The following is a 14,047-nucleotide window of genomic DNA, read 5'->3' on the forward strand; positions in this document are numbered from 1 at the left end:
TATAAAACACCTCAATTAGATCTCTGGCCATCGTATCACCACTCCTTGCAAGAATGCGCACATCAGAAAAACCTGGTTCACAAGTGCCTGAAGGGCAGGATCTGATACGCTTCGGAATATTGGGGCAATCTTTATTTTGTTTTATGTTACGTTCACGTTCCCGGATTCGCTCATTAACACATCGGCCGGTTTGCCCGATGTGGGAGCAACCACAAGAGAGGGGAACTTAATATACAACCCCTTTGGCACATTTTATGAATTGTCGCCCATGCCTCATACCTCAGCCTCTTTCTCTGAGAAAGCGTTTCTTGAACATAGCTTATCTTAATCTACATGATGCTGAATGTGTTCCTTGCGCATGTGCCGGCAGTAAGATATATATGTACTTTGTTCTGCACAATAAACCAGTTGTGAGTGGCACTCTGTCCCGTTCTTCTTTTCTTGTGTGTGTGCGTGTTGTTTTGGCGCCTTTAATTTATAATGAATAAGCACCAACTAGCCCAACATGAAGTTCTCTTAATCACACAGTGCTGCTTGTTCAGCTGAAATTATTACAGTCAGCCGGCAATGAGCAATTGAGCAAGTACTAGAAATTTACTTTGCATAGGCAGGAAAATATTCTAGATCTGAGTATAATACTGTCATACTTCCTTATCAGCTAGCAGCCTACCAGGTATGCATTTTCCCTCATCTCAGCTAATCATATGGCCATACCATCGGCAACCTTCCATGCACAAGATTATTTTCGGTTAGGCATACATGGGTCATTTTATATCCAGGTGCCAGGTGTAGTGCTCGGGCATCTGATTTCTTCAAACCAATTCATTGTAGTTGTTGGTATAGAGAACAGTAATCTGCCTGAATATCTGAGGTGAAATATTATTTTCCATGCTCAAGCACACATTAAAATACAATGCTTGATGTGACTATGGGATCTCAAAAAAAGATACATCTAGCATGACAGCGATTTTTCATTTTCACCCTATCACAAATTCCTTGATACGCCAGTTTAATCCTGAGCAAAAAAATTGTTTCGCACACATATTTCAATACATATAAAATGTTGGTATTTTGTGAATTTATTTCAAACTCAAAATTTCTTAACAGCCTCAGAAATTGTTTTTTTTTTCAAAAATTGAGAATATTTTGTACTCAAATTAAAAATAAGGTTGTGTCTGGAGAAATGCTATTGTTTGCAAAACATAACAGCACATATGCAAAAAAGCCCCAATATCGCTAAAAATTAATGTGCAATGCATGAACTGAGTGTTCACCTAGAGTTACAAGTACAATAGCCCTGTGTACATGGACTCGACAGCACCGGTTCAAATCAGAGTTGAGTAAGCAAGGTCACCATTACTCAACCCGGTTGGTGTCTACATGAACTCGCTTTCTAGTGAGTAAGTATCGCAGCGGAGCGTAGCGTCGATATTCGAAGTTATTGTGCAAGTTTCGCACTCGTATTTGATCCCATTGCCTTTTACTATCGAGAGCTTCGATTATTTTTTATCCTTGATGAGCGCTAAAAAGCATTCAATTTGAGTGACGCTGGTCGCCGCTTTAAAGGCTTTTTCATATCCCAGAGTTCCCCATAACTCGACTCCCTGACTGGACAGCGTCTACATGCCTTTAGATAAGCGGGTCAAGCGAGTTAACCTACCCCCTGCAAGCGAGTTAACGCGACCCGCTCCGCCGCCTTTTTTACTCGACCCGACTGTGTATGTATATACATGAACCCCACAACAGAATTTTTACACGCAAACGTACTTGACCCAATTCTGACGAGTTCATTTATACAGGGGTCGAACGCACGTGTAACAAGTAACAATGCTGCTAAGAATCCAATCAATTATCTTCTGGCTCATCCAGGTTTCTAAAAGATATCTTGTATGACAAAGGAGAATATTGAGGGTTGAGCAGCGAGGCAACACAAGATCCATATGCGTGCTCCAATGCATGACTCCTCAATGCACTTAGAGTTGCGATTTGCTTGGTCATGTGGCAGTTCACTAAACTGTCTGACCAGACGTGACAATCGAAAAAAAAATCGGGGGATCATTTCTACTTTTATTAAGACATACAAAAGCCTTCTGGCATGGTTTTTGGTGTTGGCATAGCATTCAGAGACTGCGGGAGTTCGGCAAAATTTTATACGTCTTATTTCGTTTGGCAGCAGCAAGTGGATGCAGAAAAAGAAATATGAGTAGGGAATATAAGGAGTGACAACTCCCCGAAATGTACCTAATAAACCAGTGAGGCACACTGTGTATCCTAAATGGCGTCACTAGTCGCATCAAACACAGAAAATCGTCCTTGAATATGACATATTTGAAGCCCAAGAGGTGGTTTGGTTGTGGGCAGGTAGCTGGAAATGGGCAGTCCCCCTGAGAGGTGGGCAGCAAGATCACTGCTACCCATTATGGAGAAAGTCCTGGCAAGCCCACCGTTAATGCACTGTAAGCAAGTCTGCTCATGTTTTCCGAACTCAGAAGCTTATGCAAAAACAAACAGAATGTTCTCTGAAATTTACAAAATTTGAGCGAGTACTTCATGATTATCTCCTTTCTATAAATGTCTTGCTCTAGCTTTACAGAATAAATTCATTGCAGCTGCGAATAAAGCGAGTTTGGAGCTACTGGCGACTCTCAATGGCTTGGGGAGAGAACTATTCATAATTTTCGCTTTGAGCAAAGTAAATAGCCTGGTTTAGGTGAAAGTAATATTACACATACATGGCTGAAGCCAGTGTTAGCAACCAGTAATGTACAAGCGATCAGTAACTGCACATCTATATGAACAAATACATATAGTGCTGGCAGCAGTAATGAAGGGAGAGTGGAAGGCAAATAACCTGAGCAATACTGAATGGCTTTCTTCTCTGCAACCTCCGTACATTCTTGCAGCGAATCCTTGTGATGCAAACATAATCAAGTACGTTAAATATTCCATCGCTTCAAGCGCCTGCACCTCCCAAGTCGAGTGTTACGCAAATGACAACTACTTCGTCATTTCAATAAGCTATGTCTGGTATTGTGCTATTGCACCACAGGTTCATTCAATCTTGCCTCAACTTGAAATAGTCAGATGCTGTTGAAATAAAGCAGCGAAAGCACTGCCAAAGACACGAAGGATATTATTTTCTGCATACTATGGGCAAGACTTCTGAACATGTAAGTCTTGAGCTAAAAAGCCAAAAAAAGTCATCTAGCACTCAATCATATAGCAAAATGCCAGCAGAGCATTTAAAGCCAATATATGAATGCGAAACAAAGGCAACATGTCATACCTGCTAAGGCAATGTTTCCTTACACACAGTTGTTGACAGGTTATGCAGCACCAATATGTTGATGCAGTTGTCTGCCTCACATTCAGCCAGCACCCCTTTGCTGGCAGATGATTGCTGGTGCAAAAGCAGTGCGATGATACAAGTGGAGCAGCTGGACTGTGGGCGTTATAATGCAAAGAGCCCTAAATGCAAGGAAAGAAAGTCTCCATTAAATCGATGCCTCTAAATCATGATAACAGCATACGGCTGTGCTATGTTTAGTTAATCTATAATTGCCGTTGAAAGCTGTCTCAAAAAACGGACTACTCGCAACTCCATGTTACACATGGTATAACATAGCTGTGCCAGGCCGGTGGGGCGATCAGTTAGCATAACGACCGGAAAACGCATACCGCTGTTCCATGCAGTCTTGACGCTGGAGCAAAGTGTCACGGTGCGAAGAACAAGATTAAAAGCAGGCACGGGCGCCAAACGTGCGCCACACAACCGACGCGACTAGAGGTGTGCACGGGCATAAATTTCGAGCCCGACCCTGGCCTCATGCTACAAACCCGAGCCCGGCGTGGCACTGAAATTTCCTGAGCCCACCCGGCGCACACACTTAAGGCTCCGGCACTGCTGGACATGCTATAATAGACCAGTTGCAAAACCCACAAGTCAGCTTCCGTGTGAGGCAGGAATTGTTGCACAGTGGCCACAGAACCTGATTCAGGGATAATAGTTAGGTGCAGTACATGCATCTCCTACAGTCTACGCTGCTCGCACAGGTCATTGTCAGGGAAAGGTTTTCGGGCATTCTTAACGCGGGAATAAAGGGGGGAGCACTGTCACTCTATAGGGATGAAGAAAGAAGATTTAGAAAAGGGACACTAACTGAGAGGGTAATAGTGGGGTGACAATGCGCACGCGAAGAAAGCTGTGACGAATGGTCAAAAGGTGCGGGAATTACCCTACCCGTCAGGCGATGTGCTATCACAGTACCCAACTATTACCCCAAAATCTATGCCGCCATTGTGCAGTAATTCCTGCCGCACAGGGAAGTGTTGGTTTTGCAACTGGTCTATTGCAGCTGAAGCAACGATACAGAAAGAAAAAAATAGGCGACAATCACTTGCGATGCGTTGAGCAACGACGACGCCTCTCGCTGCCGCTGGTGCACATCACACGGAGCGAAGGACCTCAGTTAGCGACAGAGACGCGTTTTCAACCTTGCTTTGTTACCACCGCCCCTTTGTTTGGTAAATGAGTACAGTTACGCTATATCCAGTTTCTCGCACTAAACAGCAACACCGATGAAGTTTCTTGAAACGCGTCTCGTCCAAAAAAAAGAAAAGGCCCCAGTGCAGCGGCGCGCTACTATACTGCGATGCAGACATGATTGCAAGCAGTGACTTTCTCCTGCAACTTTCGAACATTAGCAATATCTAGCCACACTAGCCTTTTTTTGCGTTACTACCCTACCAAGCATTTACTTAACCGTCTCGGTGCGTTCATATTGCACGGATCAGACGAAATGAGCGTCTGCAGATTCTTCGCTCTTACCGGACTAGGGAAACAAACCTTGCATGCAGAAAAAAAAACACAGAGAAGGTGAGTACCCCAAAGCCTTTAGAGATTGGCTGCCTCACGAGCTGGTTCCGGCCACATGAGAAATATTCTAAAAACGCAGAACCAGGGCGACAGCGACGAGCGGCAATGCTTTGGCGGTCTTCTGCCCCCCGCGCATCGTACTGCCGCGCGACTCATGCGGTTAGCGCTTTATAGCACCAGGGCCGCATCTGCGCCTTTGCAAAGGTCGCATGATCTCAAAATCAGGGTGCCCGGCCCCGCCCAAGCGACGCGAGAAAGATAATATGCTTTTGCCCGGACTCCACCGATTCCGCCCGAGGGAGCCCGAGCGGCCGAGCCAAGCGACAACTTTACTCCGTGAATATCCGAAGTTTGCTTTCAGGACTACGATGCAATGCAGTTGTTTACTTTTGGAAATTAGTACTCAGCAAAACAGTAACAGTTTAACTTGAAAGAGCTGAAAAAGGATCGGAATCAAGTCGCGGACACTTGAGAACCACTTTTGAAAAGTTAACCACGTAATAAAGATGCTAAAAGAAGGCAAATCTGTCTAGCACATGGCTTACGCAGCCTGCAAGAACAATGAAATGTAAGACAACGCTTGTAATTTTAAAAATGCTCAATCTAAGAGGCTAATAGTTTACTCCAATATACACAAAGGTTTTATAAAATTGTAATGAAAAAATTTAAAAACTTACATGGAATATTTCTTGAAAGAAGTATTTCCGTGCGCGGTGCCACCGAAACTCGAGCCGAGCGTACGAGCGGCCGTTGGATGCACGGAACAACGGAGCGCCCTCTTTGAAACGAAATGGCAACTGTCGCCATCATACCGGCCAAGCGATTGTCGAGTCATCCTTCAGGCTTTGCAGTAATCGCTTTTCATCAGCTCTGCAGACTCGGTTTTGTACCTTCCGTTTAGCAAGCGTTTCCGAGATGGTAGGACTTGAACCATCTTTGAACGATGCGCTGCTACTGCTGCTTATCTATGTAGGGCTCTGTGCCAGCAGCGAAGCGCATCGTCGCCCTGAAGAGGCGCCTAGCTGTTTTGTTTACAACACACAAACTTGTTCAAGTTGTATTTTGTGAATACTGTGTTCTACTTCGAATATTTTGCTCACTTTAGCATACCAACGAAAATGTTTTCATAAAATAGTGTAAATCGAGCGGAATATTTCAGTCACCCTGAAATGAGGATTTTAAGCAAGTTTGTTGAAAATTACTGAGGTAAGCATCTCAGTACCACGACTTGTCACCTCCTTATAAGCTAGTTGCATACGATGTTTACATTTTCTCTCATAACGGCTAGTTGCATATCCGCACCATCAGCATCATTCTACCTGCTAGATTAATCGTTTGTTGGCCCGATTCATTAAGCGCTTGTTTCTTTCTCACAGTTTAGTTTCTTGCGTATATTTTATTGGCCAAGAAAAGGCGGTAAAAACATTTCTCGATGCAACCTGTTATGAGAGCCCGAAAATGTTTGAAAGAAGTCTCCAGTGTGTTGGCGATCGTCTTTTTATTACTGCGTAATTCCTTCCCCTGGGCGGCGGCCGTCCGCCCCTTCGACCCTGAGTGGTGCGTCGACCCGACCACCGCTTTGGCGCCCGTGCGCTTGTAACCTCGGACCTTGCTCGCATCGCATGCGGTGAGAGAGTGCGATCCGGGGAACGCCAGGAGTGCGAAGTGCGCGAGGACGGTGTTGAGTGGTTCGTCAGCACGGAGAGCGGGCTCCGGAAAACTGCGTGCGAACGTGCGTGTGCGAAACAAAGATGTTAAGTGTAATCCAGATGTCAATTTTTAATACGCCCATTGTACGTTTTCGTATTTTATTCGTGTTTACAGTCTTTTCTTTCATATTTTTGTTTTGTTCTAAGGCTAACAAGTAAGTTTACATGTGGGTGTCTTCTCTCCATGCGCAATATTTGTAAAAAAAAACTACCTTCCCCGCGCACGCCTGTAACTGTTCCACTACAGAGGTATAGTTAGAGAATAAATAAGCTTTGATACCGAATTAAGCTTAATTGTAAAACAACGACAGCTTTATTTACTTTGAGAACTACACAGTTATTCCTTCTTGCCATATGTAGCGCAAGCATTGTATTGCAGTGAACAACGACGGAATCGCGAAATTGGGCGGGTGAAGAAAAGTGGAGAAAAGTTACTGACTTCTTTTTTTCGCACTTGTGCAAAAAAAAAAGAAACCAGAAATTCTAAAATTGTGCTATCCATCCACTTGGCATTCCGTCGAATCAAATGTTCTGCGGAGCTGCCGTTCTTGTACTGGCTGCTACACGAAGCTATTTTGTGTTCATATGAAATTAAGTGTGACCCCCCGCATTTCTCATTTCAAGTTCTGAAATGTGGAAGCCGGCCCGCCGCCGTACCGCGGGCGACTCTAGCTGGCTCGGCGATCATTTTTTCCACTGCAGTGATTTGAATATTCGTGGCTTGTTTAGCAGATAGCTGGCGTACTCGCTTGCCAAATGAGTGTTTCAAGATAATCATAGAGCATTTACCAGTACCGTATGTGTGCGATATTCCATCAGCAATTACTGCGCTGCGGTCATTGCAGTCGTGCTTCTGAATATACACGTATGCGATGCTCTACTCGTTTGCAAAGCCTATAACGTAAGTTACGCGAGCTCTACTTATGTCAAATAGGTATATGAAATAAATAGCGCCTTAAAGTATAGCGGCTGACGCACTGCGTCGGAAATTCCCGACGGGGCGGTGGCCGTGTGCACCTTGAACCACACGTGGAGCGTCAGGGCCTGCGTCTTGGATTGCATCGCACAACATGTGAACCGACAACTCCACCTGCAGAGCGCATCCACTCGGGCAAGTCGGCGCCGCAGTTGCTGGATCCCTGCCGCTCATGTTTGTGTTCCTTTGCTTGTACTGTTTTCAATGGACCTAGTAAGCAGCGAACAGAGCGTCCCTATTTCGGCGCGAGTGAGTGCGATCACTGGACTGGAGCAGAAGTGCGCGGTGTGTCGTCAACAAAAGCCGACGCTTGAGAAAAAGATGTGCGATGAAGAAAAGTGAACCGGTAACGCAGTTAAGTTTTTTCAGCATAACCTTATTATTATTCATATTGCGATTGTAGCTGAAGTGTTTTCTCTTAATTTTTTTTCTAATACTTCACTTCTTAGAGCAACAACGAAGCAGGAAGCGTCGGTACGATTTGCCCTATATGAGAGCGTCCATGCATGTGCGGTCCGACGTTTAATTTACAGCTCAATATCCCAGCTTTAATTTATATCACCAATGTTAAATCGTTTAAGCGAGAGTATGAGCTTCGACGCTTCGTATTCGTATAGCTTAAATGGCCTAGTTTATTTTTGAAGTGTTTTTCGATGGAAGCCTGCTCGCCATAGTCGATCTGAGTTACATACGAGTATTAATAGGCCGACGCTTATCGCTCATTAACTGCATCGCACTGCATACGCGTCCTGCGGTAATCGTCTGTTCGAGGCTACTGTTGTTAAAACTAATACACTCGATGGCAAACAAATTCGCTAAAACGTTTGGAATTTTCTTCACCTAGAGCAGCAAGAATCGCCACGGAAGCAGCCACGGAAGAACCTGGACAATTGCCGAATAGAATACAATAGCAACCATTGCCTATGCACGATATATAACATGTTTTGATTAGTTCTAATCTCCCGGTCGGCGTGCAGCTAGTTAGCGCCGCCGCCGCCCTAGCGGACCGGCGAACGGTGGTGAACTTATTGATATCTGACGCCGTTGACCGATCGTCGGTCTCATCCAAATTCTTCACAGTATACATGTGGATTGATTACAGTGCCAGCTTAAGTCAATGAAGATCTAGTGTCAAAGAACATGGTGTAATCCCAAGCAACATCAACAACAGGTAGGTGGGGTTAAAGCAAACACCACGGAAGCCAGCACCGCGAAACTATAATTAATTAGACACAGGATTTCCGAAGCATTTAAAATTGCAAAGGTAACTTGAAAACATCGATTATAATAACAAAGTTAATGAATCTACATATAATAAATGGGCCTGCCAACCGCAAAAGCACGTCAATGTGGTATTCCCACAGAATATTTCCAGCCACATGCTAATTTGCATCTAATATTGACCAGTAGCCGAAATAGAGAAGACAATGTTGACTCAAGTGTGTGTCAATGCATCTGACTTTGGCGGGACATGGTAAAAGAAGTGACCGTATGGTCCAGCATATCCCATATATTGGCCAACGTTAGTAGAGTAACGGCTAAAGCTGTTCGATATAGCCATCCTTCTGAAATGGCAATGCCAATACCGGTGTTGGGCAAGGTATGCCAGTGTATAACTGACATTGGCGGGCCATTGTAACAGAGTTGACATTATTGTCCAGCATATGTCATATATTGGCAAATATCAATGGACTGATGGCTAACACTGTCGTTAAGCCATCCTTACCAAATGGCAGCGCCAACACCGGTGATACGCCGGATATCCAGGGGCATCATATCCATCCCTTGTATAATGACACCACCGATATTGTGAGAGCATCGGATATGACGTGCCAATGTTGTTATCATTTTAAATAGGTACGACCAATTATGGTTACCAGTGGAATCCTCAGGGCCAGTGTTGGACGTGTTATAGAATGGCACAACCAATACCAGCAATAATATGGCAGCGCTGGGCCTACATAGGGTTGATCTCTGCCAGCTCACTGAAAATATTGGCCCAGGCTCTTGTGCTGCCAGGGATACCTAGTTTCAGGACAGAGGGTACTTATACATGGTTAATCTTGGTCCCTGCCTAGGGAACGTTCTGTGGCATCTGACGGCGCTTTCAGTCTGGCACGGCATTTTGGGGGTGAATAGTTTTAATAAAATATTGGTACATATGATAGACACCTGGGCCGGCTCTCACAATAAAGTCCGAGCTAAGTCCAGACTTGAATAGTGTATTTAGTAAGATCAGATTTCTTTAGGTTCGGTAATATTCAGGGCTGTCTTAGCATACACATAGAGAGAGTGGATACCTAGTTTCAGGACAGAGGGTACTTATACATAGTTAGTCTTGGTTCCTGCCTAGGGAACGTTCTGTGGCATCTGACGGCACTTTCAGTCTGGCACGGCTTGTTGGGGGTGAATAGTTTTAATAAAATATTGGTACATATGATAGACACCAGGGCCGGCTCTCAAAATAATGTCCGAGCTAAGTCCAGACTTGAATAGTGTCTTTAGTAAGACCAGACTTCTTTAGGTCCGGAAATATTTAGGGCTGTCTTAGCATACACATAGAGACAGTGGATACCTAGTTTCAGGACAGAGGGTACTTATAAACAGTTAATCTTGGTCCCTGCCTAGGGAACGTTCAGTGCCAACTGACGGCGCTTTCAGACTGGCATTGCATGTTAGGGGTGAATACTTTTATTAAAATATTGGTACATATGATAGACACCTGGGCTGGCTTTCAGGATAAAGACCGTGATAAGTCCAGACTTGAATAGTGTATTAAGACCAGACTTCTTTAGGTCCGGAAATATTCAGGGCTGTCTTAGCATACGCATAGAGACAGTGGATACCTAGTTTCAGGACAGAGGGTGCTTATGCATGGTTAATCTTGGTCCCTACCTAGGGAACGTTCAGTGGCATCTGAGGGCGCTTTAAGACTGGCACTGCATGTTAGGGGTGAAAACTTTTAATAAAATATTGGTACATATGATAGACACCTGGGCCGGCTTTCACGATAAAGTCCGAGCTAGGTCCAGACTTGAGTAGTGTCTTTAGTAAGACCCGATTTCTTTAGGTCCGGAAATATTCAGGACTGTCTTAGCATACACATAGAGACAGTGGATACCTAGTTTCAGGTCAGAGGGTACTTCAGCTATGGCATGTCTTCACTGGGACCCCGTCTTTTTCGTTGCAGATCCTGCTTCTCGCCCCTGTACTACCTTCATGCGCTACCAGCGAATTGAATGCCGTGGAAGCCAGCTTACCACCCCAGAGTGACAGTTTCCCGGACAAGTTCTGCCAGGTGACTAGGGGATCAAGCTTCGTCAAGGAACAGCACATGCTGCAACGTCAGTGTCCCGTGCCCTCGGAGCTCTCACTGCCCCCCAGTGTGCGCATTTCCCCAGAACGGCTTTTCGTCATCTCGTCACCAATGACGCTCCATGCGCCGCATAAGAACTGCTCTCCGCCGGTCATCCCTTCCAGTGGGCTTGGCAGCACTTCAGCTATGGCATGTCTTCACTGGGACCGCGTCTTTTTCGTGCAGGTAAAAATATTGCACCCTATTTGCGCTGTCGACCAGCCACCGGGCCTTGCTAGTGCTGCCGAGCCCACATTGTTGTTTTGTGATTGCTTTGGACTGCGGTCGCATTCTTTTCAATGTACTATTGCAATCTGGTGATATTGAAGAAAACCCCGGTCCCAATACCCGGCTCTAGTGCTACTAGCGAGGCATCTCCTACACAATCACCTGTTTCTGGAGGTTGCCGCGAACTAATTGTAGCCCTCGATGAGATAAAATCTGGTCAGTCAACTTTGTTAAATGAAATAAGATCCATAAAAGTACAACTTGCAGAGAACGATAAAAAGTTCACAGATATACAAGAAAGGTTAACAAAAATTGAAAAGGAATGTAACGCATTCCATCAAATCAAAGAAAGTGTCAACGCTGTCCAACAGCTCTCTGCTAGCAACTCAGAGCAATTGCCGCTTTGTCAAGCCGCCTTGACGACGCCGAGGATAGGGCGCGCCGACAAAATCTGGTGTTTTTCGGGCTGACGGACGCCGTAGGCGAAACATGGGCGCAATCCGAAAAAAAAAGTTAACGAATTTTGCTCCACGCAGTTGAAAATCACTATCCAGCCACGCGATATCGAACGTGCGCACAGGCTGGGTCAGTATCAAGACGGCAGCAATAGACCTGTAATTGTCAGGTTTTCCCACTTCAAAAATAAGGAGTCAGTTCTTGGGGTTGCCTAAGACTGCAAGGGATCTGGCGTTAGCATCTCCGAATATTTCTGCCCTCGAACTCGCTCCGCCCGAAAACGCCTTCTACAATTTGCAAAATCCCAAAATGCTACCTACAAACTCCGGCACGATGTCTTAAAAATCGGAGACAAAGCTTATAAGTTTGATCATAGAAGCCAGAAAGTATTAGAACGTTTACCATAGCAAACCGCATTAGCTCAACCTCAGAACTGTGGCCACATCTCTTTTCTTTTTACTAACGTCCGAAGCCTCCTGCCGAAAAGTGATGCACTAAACAGCCTTATCAGCACATCCCACGCAAACTTAATAGTACTCACAGAAACCTGGTTGAACTCATCTAATAACGACTCCGAAGTTGAATCCTGCTTTCCAGATTTCGACATTTTTAGATGCGACCGCTTCGACCGGAGAGGCGGCGGCGTCCTTACAGGTGCTCATCCCACACTGCTGTGCACTCGTGTCCGAATAAATTCTCCGCTGGAAATTCTTTTCATTAAATGCAATGCCGCGCATCCACATTTAATCATCGGTGTTTGCTACCGCCCCCCAGACACAACCAATACTTTTGTTTCCGAGTTTCACGACGCCCTGCATGCTGTAACGTCCCAATTCCCAAACGCGCCCATCCTCATGTTTGGTGACTTCAATTTTCCGTCAATTATCTGGTCCGATCTCGCAGCTACAACCTCGAAGCAAACCATTGAAAGTCATTTCGTTCACACGTGTTTAACATTTGGATTATCACAAATGGTCAATTCACCAACTAGAAGCACCGCGCGCGTTTCTAACATACTTGATCTCATAGTAACATCGCATCCCGATAATCTCTCTTCCCTCAGTTATATTGACGCCGTTAGCGACCACATAGTAATACATGGAACATTTAACTGCATGCGCAAACGTCCGAACGCTAGAACTAAAAAAATATCATTATACGACAAAGGTGATTACATATCTATCAACACTGAGCTCGAACAATTCTGCGACATATTCCTTTCTGAGTTTAAAGAACGTTCAGTTGATGTAAACTGGTCAATGTTTAAAACTAAACTGCAGTACCTAATCAAAAAGTACATATCTGTGAAGATTATTCGCGACCGTCCTTTATCACCATGGTTTACATCATCTCTTAAACGATTAAAAAACAAAACAAAACGACACTTCAGAGCGGCAAAATCTACTAACACCTCACGTGCATGGCAGAAGTATCATTCTACATTAAAACTTTTTCGCTCGCTCCTAGTAAAGTCTAAACGACTATTCTTTTCATCGACACTCCCTTTATTAATCCGCAACAACCCTAAACAGTTCTGGAGGATTATTAACCCAAAACGTTCAAATACACGCGTCTTCTTAACTAACGAGTCAGGCGATAACTAACTTTATCTGATGGCGACATTGCTGAGGCCCTCAATCGTACTTTCAGTGCGGTTTTCACTCGAGAGACTAACGCAAACCTCCCTTCCTTTCCCATTTTAACTCATCCGAACATGACGGACATCACATTTACACCTCATGGCACAGCAAAAATTATCGTCTCTTTGAAGCTCACATCATCGTCAGGAGTTGACGGCATCAACACAAAGGTTTTGATGAACACCAAGCATATAACTAGCATAATCCTAACACACATTTTTCAGCAGTCTTAATCATCTGGCACAGTCCCTCAAGACTGGAAAGTGGGCAAGATCGTTCCAGTTCCTAAGAAGGGCTCAGGTAACACTTTTCGCCCCATTTCTCTCACAAGCGTATGTCCTAAAATCATGGAACACGTTATTTACTCACATGTCGTCAACTTCCTAACATCCATCAAAATTTTCCATCCCAATCAGCACGGTTTTCAGAAAGGCCTTTCTTGTGACACGCAACTTGCTTTATTTTTAAACGACATTAGTTCCAACTTAGACCTTAATATTCCTACTGATGCACTCTTCTTAGATTTCGAAAAAGCATTTGATAAGGCTCCCCACAAGCGACTATTACTAAAACTGTCAAGAATTAACTTAAATGCATCTGTATTTAATTGGATTGAAGATTTCCTTACTAACCGCTCCCAGTTTGTTCTCGCTAACGATTACGCTTCCAGCCTCACCCCTGTTCTCTCCGGTGTACCCCAAGGTACCGTACTTGGTCCTCTTCTTTTCCTTATTTATATTAATGACCTACCCAACTCCATCTCTTCTAATATCTGCCTTTTTGCCGATGACTGTGTCATTTACCGTC

The sequence above is a fragment of the Amblyomma maculatum genome, chromosome 5 (assembly GCF_055883805.1).
Source record: "Amblyomma maculatum isolate TAMU_Amacu chromosome 5, ASM5588380v1, whole genome shotgun sequence".
NCBI lineage: Eukaryota > Metazoa > Arthropoda > Arachnida > Ixodida > Ixodidae > Amblyomma > Amblyomma maculatum.